The sequence below is a fragment of the Dermacentor albipictus genome, chromosome 1 (genome assembly GCF_038994185.2).
Source record: "Dermacentor albipictus isolate Rhodes 1998 colony chromosome 1, USDA_Dalb.pri_finalv2, whole genome shotgun sequence".
In the NCBI taxonomy this organism is placed as follows: Eukaryota; Metazoa; Arthropoda; class Arachnida; order Ixodida; family Ixodidae; genus Dermacentor; species Dermacentor albipictus.
Genome location: NC_091821.1, coordinates 330,944,950 through 330,959,636, shown reverse-complemented (window position 1 = coordinate 330,959,636; position 14,687 = coordinate 330,944,950). Strand labels below are relative to the sequence as shown.

General features: G+C 44.6%; 1 protein-coding gene across 4 annotated transcripts in view; it reads right to left on the bottom strand.

The window, feature by feature from the left end:
• Positions 1-8,278, bottom strand: part of LOC135909581 (transcriptional repressor p66-beta-like) — a 29,689-nt gene extending 21,411 nt beyond the window's left edge. Inside the window, exon 1 of one of the 4 annotated variants that reach the window (XM_065441558.1) lies at positions 7,712-8,278. The gene's annotated coding sequence lies outside the window, so the exon portion shown is untranslated. Of the gene's footprint in view, positions 1-5,807; positions 6,131-7,711 lie in introns of those variants that run through there. The other 3 variants (XM_065441566.2, XM_065441562.2, XM_065441571.2) reach the window with 3 other exon arrangements.
• Between the last annotated feature and the right edge of the window lie 6,409 nt (positions 8,279-14,687).

The window sequence follows — 14,687 nt, the reverse complement described above, 5'->3', positions numbered from 1 at the left end:
CAGAATAGCATCAACCATGCTGGAAAACTGCACGACACATGCTAAAAACACATATACAAAACAAAGTATTGTTTTAAGTATGTATCATATGCCAGAAAACATTCATGCATGGAAACCAACACAGCATCATCTCAGGCTAAGTTGCCGTAGGGTGTTCATCGTAATACACCACAAGGGGCCTTTACGGGACAATAAATGATGCTGACGATAATAATGAGGTCAGCGTTTCTCCTAGTCTGTAACTGGAATAACCTAATGAGCTCTCAATTAGAACAGATACAAAAAGAAAAGCAAAAGAACAGCATACCCTTCTTTCCACGTGCAAACATGCAAAGAGAAGAGAAAGTTGCACAGTGCAAGGAGCGTCTAATGGTAACATTTTCAGAAGTTCACTACAAATATAGGTCCACATTTCAGAGAGAAAAAAGAAGTATGCAATTCCTTTTTTGCATACTGGCATAATGTAACGCATAGTACACATAGTGGCAAGGCAACTGAAGTGGAGAAGTAAAAGCTAAAAGTCTGTGCACTTCAAGTGACTTGTCCTTTGTGTTCTTTTCTCACATTTGCAACATCTGCCAAACAGCCAAAGAAATCATACAACTTTAGGCTAAACATTTTGCTCTAACTACTTCAATGTTGCATGCTCCGCAAACTGTGGATGGGAGTAATGTGCAAAGTAGTTTGCATTCTACCCATGTAATGCACAGCTTTCAAAAGATTAGGTGCCAACAGACAACACACTAAGAAAGAAGAAAGGACAAGGCACTTTTGAAAGCTATGAGCCAGCCAGCCCCCACAATGTGTTCTACTGTAATCTGCAGCCTTGCTATTTCCTTGCGTGCAACCTAAGTTGGTCGTACAATCTGCAAATAATCATTTGGAGGCAAGCTATACAGGTGATAACAACACAGCATGGGTAAACAAGTGTGACTGGGAGCTTCAGTAGTAATACTTGTCTTTTACATAGCCCTCATTATTCCACAACAATCTTCCACAACCTGAGCCCACAGAATGCTTGCAGATATCAACCATCAAGTAAGGCTAATTAATCTTGAAGGTGCTTATCAGTTAAAAAAAATGAAAGAAGGACAGAGGAGACAAATAATACTAGTGCTGACTCCCAAGCGAGCTTATCAGAATGCTTTTTTTTTTTTAGTAAATTCAGCTCAGAGACAGTGCTAGCTTTTCTTTCTTTTTTCCCTTTGTCTTGTTGGCACCATTCCAAAATTTTGAAACAAGTTGATTTTTATTAGTGAAATCATTGGTGTTGACTTACAAAAAATAAATGAGTACTGAAGATCTAGTGTAATCTAGTGTAAGAATAATGCAGTTTAATTGCAGAATTAGAACTGTCTACGTGCTTTCTGCCCTGTTGTGCTGCCCCAAGGATAGCCACAGCATAACCACAAAGGCATAAACCAATGCTCTGCCCTCAACATACTAAGCAGCTCTCACCAAAATAGGAGCTAATGTCATGCAATTTGTGCGTGAAGTTCACCTATGTGCAAACTCCCCAATACCATAACATGTATAAAAAATGATGCAGCTGCATGAAAAGTATAATTTAAAAGATGGTAAGACTGCAGTCACAAACCTAAATTCCCAATTTTTCTTAAAAACCATGTGCTTATATCATTCCCTTGAACAATTAATACTGTTTACACTCTCACATTCTTATTGCACCAGGTTTAGTATTCCAAATTAATGTGTGCCATCCTCAAATCCAACATAACTCAGCAAGACAAAACGTTTTGAAGTAATCAGCAATGATTGAACAGGGAATGTTGCCGAGGCACTAAACTTTGCCACCGTTACTTGCAGACTGCAGAGGTTCAAATGAAAACATTGCTTCCTTTTGCCATACCACTATGTTCGCCCATAACCTCTGTAGGTACCAATTTCCTGTGGTTTCCTACAGCAAAGCTCTGCTGTACCTCTGCCTGATCATAAATACTTCTCACAACAGTCCATCAGTACAAAGCATGCGCTACGCGTCACTTTTACCACTATGCATAACCTTTAGGTGTAATACCCTGTGCCCCATACAGAATTACTCAAAAAGGTAGCAGTAAACTTCAAAGGTAGGACTACAGAAAGGAGTAAGTGTGTGTATGGAGTATAGAACATTCAACAGTATAAACATGCACTTTTCTAGAGTGAAAACATGAAAGAGTTCATAAGTAAACAATTGGCATCACTATACGAAATCTTTTAAAAATTTTATTAACACCCGCGCATGGTTGTTAACAGTATCGTAAAGCATCTCTAACTGCATTAATGTAGCACTACACCTATGCATGTCACTTGCCAGCTATATTTCCTAGACAATAACTCCCTAGAACCTGTTGTTTCAAGACAATTTTGAACCAGACACCTAAGCTGAGTTTGTTAAGTGTCTTAAAAAAAAGACAAAAAAAAGCATTGCATTTGCAGTCAGAGGGATGTTAAAAAGGCTTATTGATAAAAGCATTCTAGCTGTTGCATGAACCAAGTGAGAGTTTGCTTTTGTAAAATGGGTTTTACGGAACTGACATTCTGGCTTCTTATAAGACATGCATTCATTCTTCATCCAAAAACACAATGCTTGATTCAGAGGAGCAGTGTATCCATGGAAGTGCATAATAAAACTCAAAATATTGGGAATTAGACGTTCCTTCTTTTATACACAGATCTCTTGCTTGTACAAGCAGAATGAGGAATACATTTCCAGCAATAGCGTGACCGTGCAGGTTCTGCACCTATAATAATTCACTGGGCCACCTTTCAACAGATACATACACATGAACAACTTTGTGCATTCTCTAGCGAGCATTTGCAGGCATGTTGAAATAACTAGAGAGAGAACACTAGTCATGTACTCATGTAGTGTGTAACAGGGAGTAGGCCATGGCCAAATATATTTACTGAATTTTATCACAGAAGAGAGGATGTTGCAAGCAGGGGCCCTCATATTTTGGACAGATTATTTTGATGATATCACATCTATATATTCCGTCTTGCCATGTGGTGATCAAGCATGCAGTGCAGCGAAAGCTATGGCTCTTTTCAGCAAATCGAGGGGAAGAGTCGGCTTTGTGTTTCAGAAAGGGGAAGGGGTTTCGCTCATCGTGCACTGCTAATCCTCTGTTGGCATCACTGAGAGGGCGAATAGGCAAGGTTTTTTTTCTGGTTCTCATTGCTAGTTGGTGAAGGCGAACCTTACACACACAAAAAAAGAAGTTTACACCCTTTTGGCCACATCTTGTCCCCAAAAAATAGTAGTCGTCTGTCTTGCTTGCATTTCCTGTCTTCAGAACTCTGCTACTTTTCTGTCAAGAATGCAGTGCTGATAATGCACAAGCCATTTATGACCTGGAAGTACCAGGAGCACAGCGTTAAATGAAAGGCACACAACATACATTGCTAATAGAAAAAATAGGCCACACTTGCAGCTTCAGTGCTGTGGTCAGACAAAGCAAACACGCTGAGTGGCTAAAAGTTACTGGCTGGAATGCCTACAGCCAAAGTGACATCATGCCTGTCGCTAAGTCACACAGCAGGGCTTGACAGCTAAGGATAACATTAACAGATAAGGGGTCTAGTAGGTTCCCTCTCTGCAGTTATATTCAATATGCAACAAGTGTGCCTTTATGATTTTGCTTGCTGTTTCTTACTTTAGTAGTCTATTTTATTCTCACAACAATAATGACTAGAGTGGGCACTTCTAATTATCTGCTTATAGGCTGAACTAATCTGAACTGCATTAAACCAACTAAAACGATACAATATGCTCCAAACGTTAACTAAATAAGAAGTAATACTGCACTGGGAGCAAAATGTATGCATGCCCCTTTGTGATTTCACACACTACATCACATGCATGGAACCAAAATAAAACCATTTGAATGTCGAATGTAACTTCAGTGCAGCACGGTTCAAACGCCTTGCACGATGGGACTAGATCACTGCATATCGTGCTTAGCAGTTTGGTCTTCCCACAAGAAAGCAGTGCAATTATTAATGAAAAAGCGAAGTTGTAAGCTAACCGAATGCTAGCCTCTTTAATTCTACTCGTGAGAGGATACTGTCTTCAGTCAGAGTGGAGTAGGTGAAAAATTAAACGATATAAAATGTGGACGTTTTATGGCAGTTCAAGGAGCTCTGGAAATGTTTTTGAGGCTAGGCCCGGTTATTTTAGAACACAAATACAAGGGGTTTACCCAGGAAGGTGACCTATGTGTAGCATGCAAAAATGCTGCGGAGAGAATTCGTCACATTTTGTCCCAATGCTGGAGTTTTCGTAAAGCACTAAGACCTAAATGTAGCTACGAGAACGGCGAACGCATGCAATAGCCATTTAGAACATTAGTAAAACCACGAGTAGAGAGGGAGCAGGGTGACGCGGAATAAAGATGTGTAAAGCCAGCCATAACATAGTGGGCACACATATACAAAATAAGGTTATATTGCCACGATATCAAAGTAGCAGTTCAATATTTCCAAAGTACCCTAACGCATGGCAGCACACGCCGCCGCCCTGTTTCAGAGAATAAACCACTCATCATCATCACTCATCTACCCCAAGCCCATGCGCCCTACGGGCAGTAATGTGACGTGAAACGACAGCCGTACGCATGTGTTTCACCCCATGGTCATGCCGTGGGCTAGGGCTTCACACAACAGTCTGCCAGCATGCCAACCTCATGCAAGCGTCACAGATTAGAGGCGGCATGTTTACTACTCCGACGCTGTCTACCGCATGGATCCCTGTCGCGATTGCCGACTGCTCTCGGTCGTGCTGCGGTCGCAAACGATCGCGTCCCCTTGAACAACTCGCGTCGGCGGAAGTGCAACCAACAGTGCGAGCCGTACTCGCTCAAGCAGCAAAAGCGGCCTCCGCCGTGTCCGCGCGGCGCTGAAACTGCAACGAATCGGCGGCCTGAGCGAATTGTAGGTCACGCACTACGCCCAAGCGTGTTGGGCAAACGTCGCCGGTGGATGCGACGGCCCGCGAGACAAAAACACGACCACAGTGCTCGCTTCGCACCGTCAGCTGCCGCGCGCGCTACCAGCGCCCTAGAAATAAAAGGGCGGACAAATAATGCGGTCGACGTAGGAAACGCGAAAGCGCGAGATGACACCACGACTTCTGGATTCCTTCACGACACGGACATCTTGCCAGATTTTAGTTTTCTTTGTTTTCATGTTGTACGAACTTAGTAAACAGTTGACCGGTTTGCTTCCAGGGAAGACAAGCTTGACACGAATGGAGCGTAAACGTTCGAACTGCACAAGGCCTCTGAAGATCAAGTGGAACTGCAAAGGCGAATCGAAAGTGGCTTATGCGCGACTACATAATCCTGGAACGTACACTGCAATCGAAGTCATTACGAGCTATTCAGTACAGAATACAAACTGCGGCTTTTGACTCATTGTCGGCAGCTATTGACACGCACGCACGTTCGGCGCAGAAGCCTTGTCGTAAGGCGAAAAAAGCTTACTCGTAACATGAAAGAATCATTAACCGGCGGACTCCTGGCATGAAATGCAGTACAGGGCCTGCTTTTAATACTGAACAACGCGTGGTAGAAGTCACGCGGTGCCAAAGGCACCACCAGCCAGATATTACAAGTATACCGGAAATGCTGCGTTAGAAATCTTAATCTTGACGACAACAACGTAAGCTTACGCGGACGGCGAGCCGTCGTCGGTCGCTGACCCGACCGGTCATTTCTATCAGCGCCAGAGCACTTCGCGTAGAAAACGGCCGTACGGACGGCCACAACGCGCCAAAACACAAGAGCGATGTCAAACAGTAGACGAACCATTCACAGCGACCTTGTAGCACACAACGCACGAGGAAAACGACAGAGAAATCAGCAGAAAACATTCAACGAAACAATTAGCTGACGAGCCGACCTTTCAATTAAAGGCATCGCAGCCATCGGCTTACTTGGATGGCGCTCTGTCGGTCGGACGCTCCGGAACGGGCTGGCTCACTCGCTTCTGCGGACCACTCACATTTTTCATCACAGTGCAATAACAAAAGAAACTTTGAAAAGAAGGCAGAGATGTGCCAAAAAAACAACAACAAATCGAGAACTCAATCGCGCCCCAACGCGCCGTGTCGTTTTCAAAATGGCGAACTTTTCGTTAATTACCGTCTCGGGTTTTCGTCTGCCGCCCCTTCTTTCTCTTTGCTACCTAGCTGCCTTGCGACGACGGCGATGGACAACGCCGCCGTGGGAGAACATTTTTGTTTTGTTTTTATTGCGCAATCCTTTCTGATCTTTTTTTCTTTCGCAGTGGTCTGCTTCACGTACCGCACGTTTAACCGTAAGTACTAGATGCGCGCAAGAAAACATTCTCAATAATTAATCCGTAATTGATTAAGATTCCGTCTACTGCGATCTTATAATCTCTCTTCTAGAAGATGCAGCACAGCGTGATCGCATCGGCTGCTTTCTTAAACAGCGATTGGCGCGACTCTGCTGCGACACGTAACGTTGACTCTAAAACAATGGCCTGGAACATCTTAGGGCAGACACTCAATGCAGACGTACAACTCCGACAGCTGCTGGGTTTAGAACACATGGATCGCACCGAACAAAGAGATGCCGAGAAGGGAGAGCGCCAGTACACGATAAAAAAAGAAATGAGAAGGAAAGGGAATAAGCGACGCGGGGGGAAGGCAACACTGCTGCGCCTGCCTGGGCCGCTGCTCCTTCCTCCTCCCCAGCGCAGACATGTCCCAAGCCATGCCCATGGAACCGGCGAGTTCATTCCCTCCCCCCACCATACACACCTCCTGCCGTCGTCAAACACACACACACACACACATCAAAATGCCTATCGCTATGAGAAAACGACGGCGCACGAGTAGATGGCGACACATACCCATTTTCCCCCGCAACACCAATTGAGCTTTCATCTTCATAAACTCTTCTGGATATTGTGTAATGAAAGTAAATGAAGAACTGAACGCTCCTTCAAAATCGCCAGTTCTGCTTTCTTTCGTAATTGCTTCCCCCACACGAATTAGATGAATAACTGCTACAGGCGGCGAGGAACTACTGCAGCCGCGCGAAGGAACGACACGCTACGAATGACAATCAGGCCCACGGACGTGACTGCGCGCTATCCGCCTGTGACGGAAACACTAAACTCTATGTAGGTTTCGAAAGCGGCAGCACCGGCGCAGTCTTCGATCCGCAGTCTTTTTCGATCGAAGTCCTCGTCGCCAATTGCAATGACTACTAATTCCCCCTCCAACGCCCCTCCCCCACTCCTAGCGCCGCCTCCTCAGGACCGGCGAGACGTGCGAACATGAAAAGCAAACAGGCACAAAAAAACAAGACAAACATGGCGATCCGACTATTGTTTCGCCTATCACGAGCTTTCGCATTTTTTTTTCTTCATCGGCGAAGGCGCATTACATGCCTGGGCGCATAGAATGAAGTAAAAAAAAAAAACCCCGTGCACCACGCTCAGCTGTTTTATGCGAAAGCGACGTGCAGAAAAAAGAACCTAAACCCACGTTCTCTTCGCACTCCCAATATTTCCACACAGAAAAAAAAAAAAAAGACAATTCCGTTGCGTCGATAGCGAAGGCCGCCGGAGGCTTACAAACGACCTGCAAATGCAACGCCCAGACTGAATGCAACGAGAGCGCGGCGCTGGGCATCATTAGACCGACGGTGACCGCAGAGTCAGGAAAGTGGCCGCTTACCTCCATCTGCTCAGCGCCGGCATCCAGATCAAAAGTCAACACATTTAGGCTTAGCAGACCTCGATTATCCCAGGTCAGAATCGTGGGTCTACGGCGGAATTTGTGTTGCACGCGCCAGCACAAATCCCGAATCCTACGTCGCACAAGCACTGCTTTCACTCGAGTGTCAGAGCGCCTGGGGCGCCGATGCTTCGTTGGGTGCCGAGTGGCCGCCGGCTCCGATGTGAATTCGGTCGCTGACGGACAGTCAGTCTTCCCGGCTCTACGGCTATTCGAGATGCGACGGACACCAGAAATCGGGCGATGCAGCGCGTGGTCGCGTCTCGATGCCTCAAGCAGCGGTGCCTTTCGATGGTGATGGCTACTCCAGTGGTTACGCTTTCTTAGGTTTGTGCTGGTTACCGCTGGTTAGCGGCCGGAGAGTAGCAAAATATAAGGCTAACATCCAGCAATATGGCCGCCGCCCACGGCGACAAGAGATTCTGGAGAGAGGAAGGCTTTTCGCTCCCGCTTCTCGGATCGGACGGCGTTTTTGTTTCCTTTCGTAGGGGGCGCGTTCCGCACCGAGCGTGTGCGTGCGCTCCGCTCTTGACCTTGTAGGCATAAATTAAGCGCTGCTGAGCACTGCACCGCAGTGGTTCTCGTGAATTTATTTTCCTCGTTAGTGGTCTGTTGGAACACATTGCACGGATCATTAAACTAGTATTGATCGAGCACTTTAATGTTATACGGCTAATTGCCCATCTCGTAGCTCCGGCGATCTCAACCTCTATTGCGATTGCTAATTTTACGAGTCTTTTTTTTTCTTTGCTGTTTTCTTAAGGCAGTCTAAACGAGAAGCGTAGGCACTTATGTCAAACGTTTAAAGATGAGCAAATTCTTCTAAACTACGTTAATAATCATTAATGTCAAGCGTTGATTAATTTGTTAATTTTAGTCGCCAAGCTGCTGCATCTGCCTACCGCAGTGGTTGCGCTAGTGCGCAGCTCCGCATACGATCATTCGTTTATTCCTCCAACATTGGAATTTGTTTTTTTCTACTGAGAATCGAACCCGCGACCAGACTTTTCCTAGCCGAGTATAGCTTCATACCTAATATAACGATCCTATTTGTAACACAAATATTACCACACACACGTGCACAAGGTGTTGTTGAGCAGTCAGAAGCAGGGAATTTCCATAAACTTGTCAATTGATTTAATTTACCACATGTTCCTACAGGGCTTCTCAAACTATGCATATAGCTATCAGTATATGTAGTAATCTTTATGTATTAGGAACAAAGAAGCAACATGAAATTGCTGCAACAGCAGATTCCAAGCCAGCCCAGCTTCTGCATCACTGTTACTCTGTACCAAGTCATGCCACCCTTGTAGTGGTGATGTTAAATTTGTATTGATATCCAAAGACTTTCTACATTAAAGACATGTAACGTTGTTGCAGTATGACCGTGCATGTTAACAAAAACACCAACATCATTCTCACTTCCCGTTTACTTTCTCAGAAAGTATGCGAAGGGTCAAGCAAGATACTATGTTAACTAAGGAAAAGTTATGGTGAAAGAAATCTTAAAACTTGTTTGGGGGTAAAATTAAGTTCCAGATTAAAAAGAGAATGCAGCAGCTGCATGCTGCACAGTATATAATGAGAGATAGTTGAAGATCAATCTCCTGTGCATGCATGCTACTGACCACATTTCAACAAACTTCACTACTCATAATTTGTATTACGGACACACTTAAAGCACATCAAATTCAATGCTCCATGCCACTTGTACTGTGCTTGAAGCAAACCATATCCCCGTCTGCATGAAATACTAAATTCCGTGGACGAAAAGCTCCAGAAGCTTTCAACAGATGTAAAAGCAGTGCCTTTTGTTCCAGCTTTGCACAACTTCACACACATTTTATGGACTAATATAATTTTTCACTCTTATGGCATACAAGTGTGATGTACATAATCGGATTTTAACACAGCAGATGGAAATTGACTAATTGCCTGCATGTCCAATCGACTGATCACAGCAAAATAGTCATGATAGAGGAAGAAACTGAGAGCGAGGGCATCATAAGTGTCTCGGAGCATTGTGGGAAACTTAACTATTCCATGGTCTTTGATGAAATCCATCAGGGAGGAAGGAGATTAGCGGGCAATAAAGGAAGCATTGCTTTACTTAATAAAGGAAGACATATGTGACAAAAGGGAGCATAGCAGCGTACATACTTGGCCAGGTTAGTTCACAACTTGAGCAGAAACAGTGCAAAATAACGGGCGAGAAAAGGGTAGACAACAGTGCTGTCCTTTTGCATCTTGCATCTTGAAGACAGCACTGTTGTGCCCTCTTCTCACATACTGTTATTTTGTGCCATTTCCCCTCAAAAGGGAGTGAAAGTTCGTTGTGCGCTGTGAAGCTGTGGGCCTCATGGAATGCAAGGCACTGGGTGAGCCCAGTGCTATCAATAAGAAGTCATCATGCCGTGATGCGTGCATGCATGATAATGGGAATGTGAAAAAATCAAGTCATGCACATGCAGTAATAATTAATAGTGATGCAATTTAGATTTAGGCAATGATATGGTCAAGTACAAACAGTTGATGGACTTGCAGCATGAACTGATCTGTGATGCTTGCTTCTGTTGTCACTCACTGAAATCTTTTTCTTAAGGTCCTTAGTGGGCTATTTTGTCCAGAGTTACCATCACTTGAAAGGGGGGCGGGGGGAAGGGGAAGAAAAAGTGAACGACATGCTAACATGACAAGCAATGCATGTCACCTACCTAGCACATTGCAAAGTATGCAAAAAACAATAACTTTAAATTCATACAGCACGTCCACTATCAGCACAGACTTCAGTAATTCACAGAAATGATGCACAAGAGACAGGTTACTTTTTCAGCAACTTGCTATGAATGCTAGCAGACAGTGGAAATTGAATTATGGCTACTAATAAGATATTCATTTAATGAAAGTTCATTGTGTCCTCAAAACTTCAGGATCGATTTGCACTGAAATACAAGGGTTTCCCATATAGTCTTACAAACCTCTGCTTTAGAAGTGCCCTTCTGGGAAAAAAATTTGTGCAATACCAAAGCACTTTGACACAATTTGACACACCTTGAAATTGCAACACTTGGCCACAAGTAAATAATTAAAAAGAAATTGAGAGGTACTTTAGAAGATAAAGATATTGACCAGTAATTAGTATACGCTTCCTAATGTCTATTGGCATACATAATCTGTTGCTCAAAAAATAACCACCATATCTACTCTGTAGAATATTTAATGTATTCACTGAAACAGCCAGTACATGAAGTATTCTGCCTTTTCAACATCTATGCACTAGCACAAATGAGACACAGAAGGCGCTTTCTACTACCAAAAGAAAACGGCACATGATTATAGCTATGACCCACTATAATAATGTCACCAGTCTAAGAGGTCAGTCATCCGTGTAAGGCATAATGATGTCTTGTTAAGTGTCGACACATCTTATTTTTTATGCTTAAAACACTTGTAACATTTTATTGCAACAGTTTGAACACATGTAGCTACAAGCGTCCGTATTCACACTATCAATCAGGTGATACCACGCCTCGTCTCTGCTTTCCTCGCGCATGCCAATAATTGGTGACCCGGACGTGATCGCCATGAACCAGCCAAGAGAAACGTGCGGAACATAACCAACCCTTATATATAGCTCTCATTGATTACAAGAAAGTGTTTGATGCAGTCGAAACCTCAGCAGTCATGGAGGCATTACGGAATCAGGGTGTAGACGAGCCATATGTAAAAATACTGAAAGATATCTATAGTGGCTCCACAGCCACTGTAGTCCTCCATAAAGAAAGCAACAAAATCCCAATAAAGAAAGGCGTCAGGCAGAGGGATACGATCTCTCCAATGCTATTCACAGCGTGTTTACAGGAGATATTCGGAGACCTGGATTGGGAAGAATTGGGGATAAGAGTTAATGGAGAATACCTTAGCAACTTGCGATTTGCTGATGATATTGCCTTGCTTAACAACTCAGGGGACCAATTGCAATGCATGCTCACTGACCTGGATAGGCAAAGCAGAAGGGTGGGTCTAAAAATTAATCTGCAGAAAACTAAAGTAATGTTTAACAGTCTCGGAAGAGAACAGCAGTTTGCGATAGGTAGTGAGGCACTGGAAGTGTAAGGGAATACATCTACTTAGGACAGGTAGTGACCGCGGATCCGGATCATGAGACTGAAATAGTCAGAAGAATAAGAATGGGCTGGGGTGCGCTTGGCAGGCATTCTCAGATCATGAACAGCAGGTTGCCCTTATCCCTCAAGAGAAAAGTGTATAACAGCTGTGTTTTACCAGTACTCACGTACGGGGCAGAAACCTGGAGGCTTAAGAAAAGGGTTCTACTTAAATTGAGGACGACACAACGAGCTATGGAAGGAACAATGATGGGTGTAACGTTAAGGGATAAGAAAAGAGCAGATTAGGTGAGGGAACAAATGCGAGTTAATGACGTCTTAGTTGAAATCAAGAAAAAGAAATGGGCATGGGCAGGACATGTAATGAGGTGGGAAGATAATCGATGGTCATTAAGGGTTACGGACTGGATTCCAAGGGAAGGGAAGCGTAGCAGGGGTGGCAGAAAGTTAGGTGGGCGGATGAGATAAAAGAAGTTTGCAGGGATGACATGGCCACAATTAGTACACGACTGGGGTAGTTGGAGAAGTAGGGGAGAGGCCTTTGCCTTGCAGTGGGCGTAACCAGGCTGATAGACAAACAGACAAAGAACTTTAATTACAAGGTCCCGAGAAGCTTTGCCCTAGAGCAGAGCTGCGGGCCGCTCCCGTGTGGGGACTGGTAGGCCGAGCCTAACCGCCACATCGTGGGCTCTCTGGACAGCCCAAGTTTGGCGTGAAAGTTCTGAGCCCTGTATGGCAGAGCTTCATTCTTCCACCGTGATGTGATTGGGTCCCTGTAACGAGGGGCATCGCCAGAGCATGTGTGCGAGATTGCTAACAGCCCCACAGTCAGGGCAAGTAGAGCTAAAAGCCTTTGGAGTGATCGTGTGGAAAAGGGACAGGTTTAGATAGCACATAGTCTGAAGCATGCGTAAAGTGGACGCCAGAAGTCTAGCCAGTTTGCTGTGAGGGGGAGGATAAGTCCTCCTACCCAGATGATAGTGCGTAGCAATTTCACTGAAAGCAGTGAGTGTCCCGAAATTCGAGAACCCCGGAGTCTGAGCTTGATCCTGCTCCCTCGTGGTGGGTTAGTGCACGCGCTTGGGAGTGGGCGATGTCATTGAGATTGGGAAAGGAGTCAAGCTGGGGGTTGAGGTGAGCCGGAAACCATGTGATGTTGTGTGGAGAGATTATCTTGTTCTTGAGAATCTTGTGAGCCTCCTCAGCGATGGATCCTGAAGTGAAAGCCCTGACCGCCGATCTCGAATCAGTGAAGATTTGTGATCTGCTGTTGTCTAGGAGTGCTATAGCAATTGCGACCTGCTCCGCTCTGGTTGGTGTTGAGCACTTCAGGGAAGCCGCATTCACTATCTGTCCGTTGTCATCAACGAGGGCAATGGCGAAGTTAGACGACTGTCCATATTGGGCCGTGTCGACAAAACATGCCGAATAGGGATCGTCCTTGGTACGCTTGAGGAGGGCGAGGGCTCTTGCCCTGCGCCTGTCTATGTTGTGTTGAGGATGAACATTACGGGGAAACAGTGAAACTCGTATGTTGTTCCTTTGATCTTCTGAAATCGCACATTTCCGCTCTTCCACGAGGATAGGGTTGATCCTAAGAACCGCCAGGATCTTCTTTCTGGCTGGAGTACAGGATAAACGGGATAGTTGGGCTGACTCCTGGGCCTCGATTATCTCGTCCAATGTGTTGTGCACTCCTGGTTGCATAAGGAGGTCCGTGCTCGCCCGTAACGGAATGCCTAGTACTTTTTTTACACTTTTTCTGATGAGCGTGTTTAATCGTTTCTTCTCGGAGTTATGCCAGTTGTGCATGGCTGCCACATAAACTATATGACTCATGAGGAAGGCGTGGAACAACCTGAGGAGGTTGTCTTCCTTTAAGCCTCCGCGCCTATTCGAGACTCTGTTGATGAGCCTGATCATGTTCTCAGTCTTGGCTGTGAGCTTGTCGAGCGTCATATTGTTACTGCTATTGGATTCAATGAACATGCCAAGGACCTGAATGGTGTCTACTCTGGGGACGGTACAGCTGCTTTTAGTGTGGAGTTTGATGTTTATTTCAGACAACGGTTTCCAGCCTCTAGGTTTTGGACCTCTCCTGACTGGCCTGTAGAGGAGCTCAGACTTGCTCGGGGGGCATCTAAGCCCCGTATTTTTAAGGTACATCTCTGTTTGATCTACAGCCTAATCCAACAGCTCCTTCGCTTCCTCCGGTGCACCAGATTGTGATGAAATCAGTGTAGAGCGTATGATTGATCCTTTCTATGTTGGAGAGCTTTTGCGATGATGAAATGAAATGAAATGAGTTACAAGCATGGAGAAATATGCGCAATCTTGAGGTATTTTTATTGATCGTTTTCACTTGAGCTGGCCACTTGGCACATTTTGGATTTGAAAGCACACATCAGGATTGCAGGGTTTAAATAATGTAAGATGCCATCCAAACCAAACAGAATGAACACACAGTTATTGCTAATTTTCATTGCAACAAAATCATTGTAATCACAAGTGGTTTCAGTGCCAGGCAGAAAAAATGTCCTGCACTCCCAACACTGGTACAATGTCCTACCACCAGACTTGTACACATTACAGCAAAAAAGTAACCAATACAATTACTTCTTTCAAGGATGTAACTGATTGCAATTACTAATTACTGCCCTGCAAAAGTAATTGAAGCAATTACTGAAAAGTAATCACTATTTTAGTGCTACATTCCTCCCTACACTTATTAACATTGCACAAATACATTAAATAGAATGAGCTGGCCTGGCTCTTTCAATGCATCC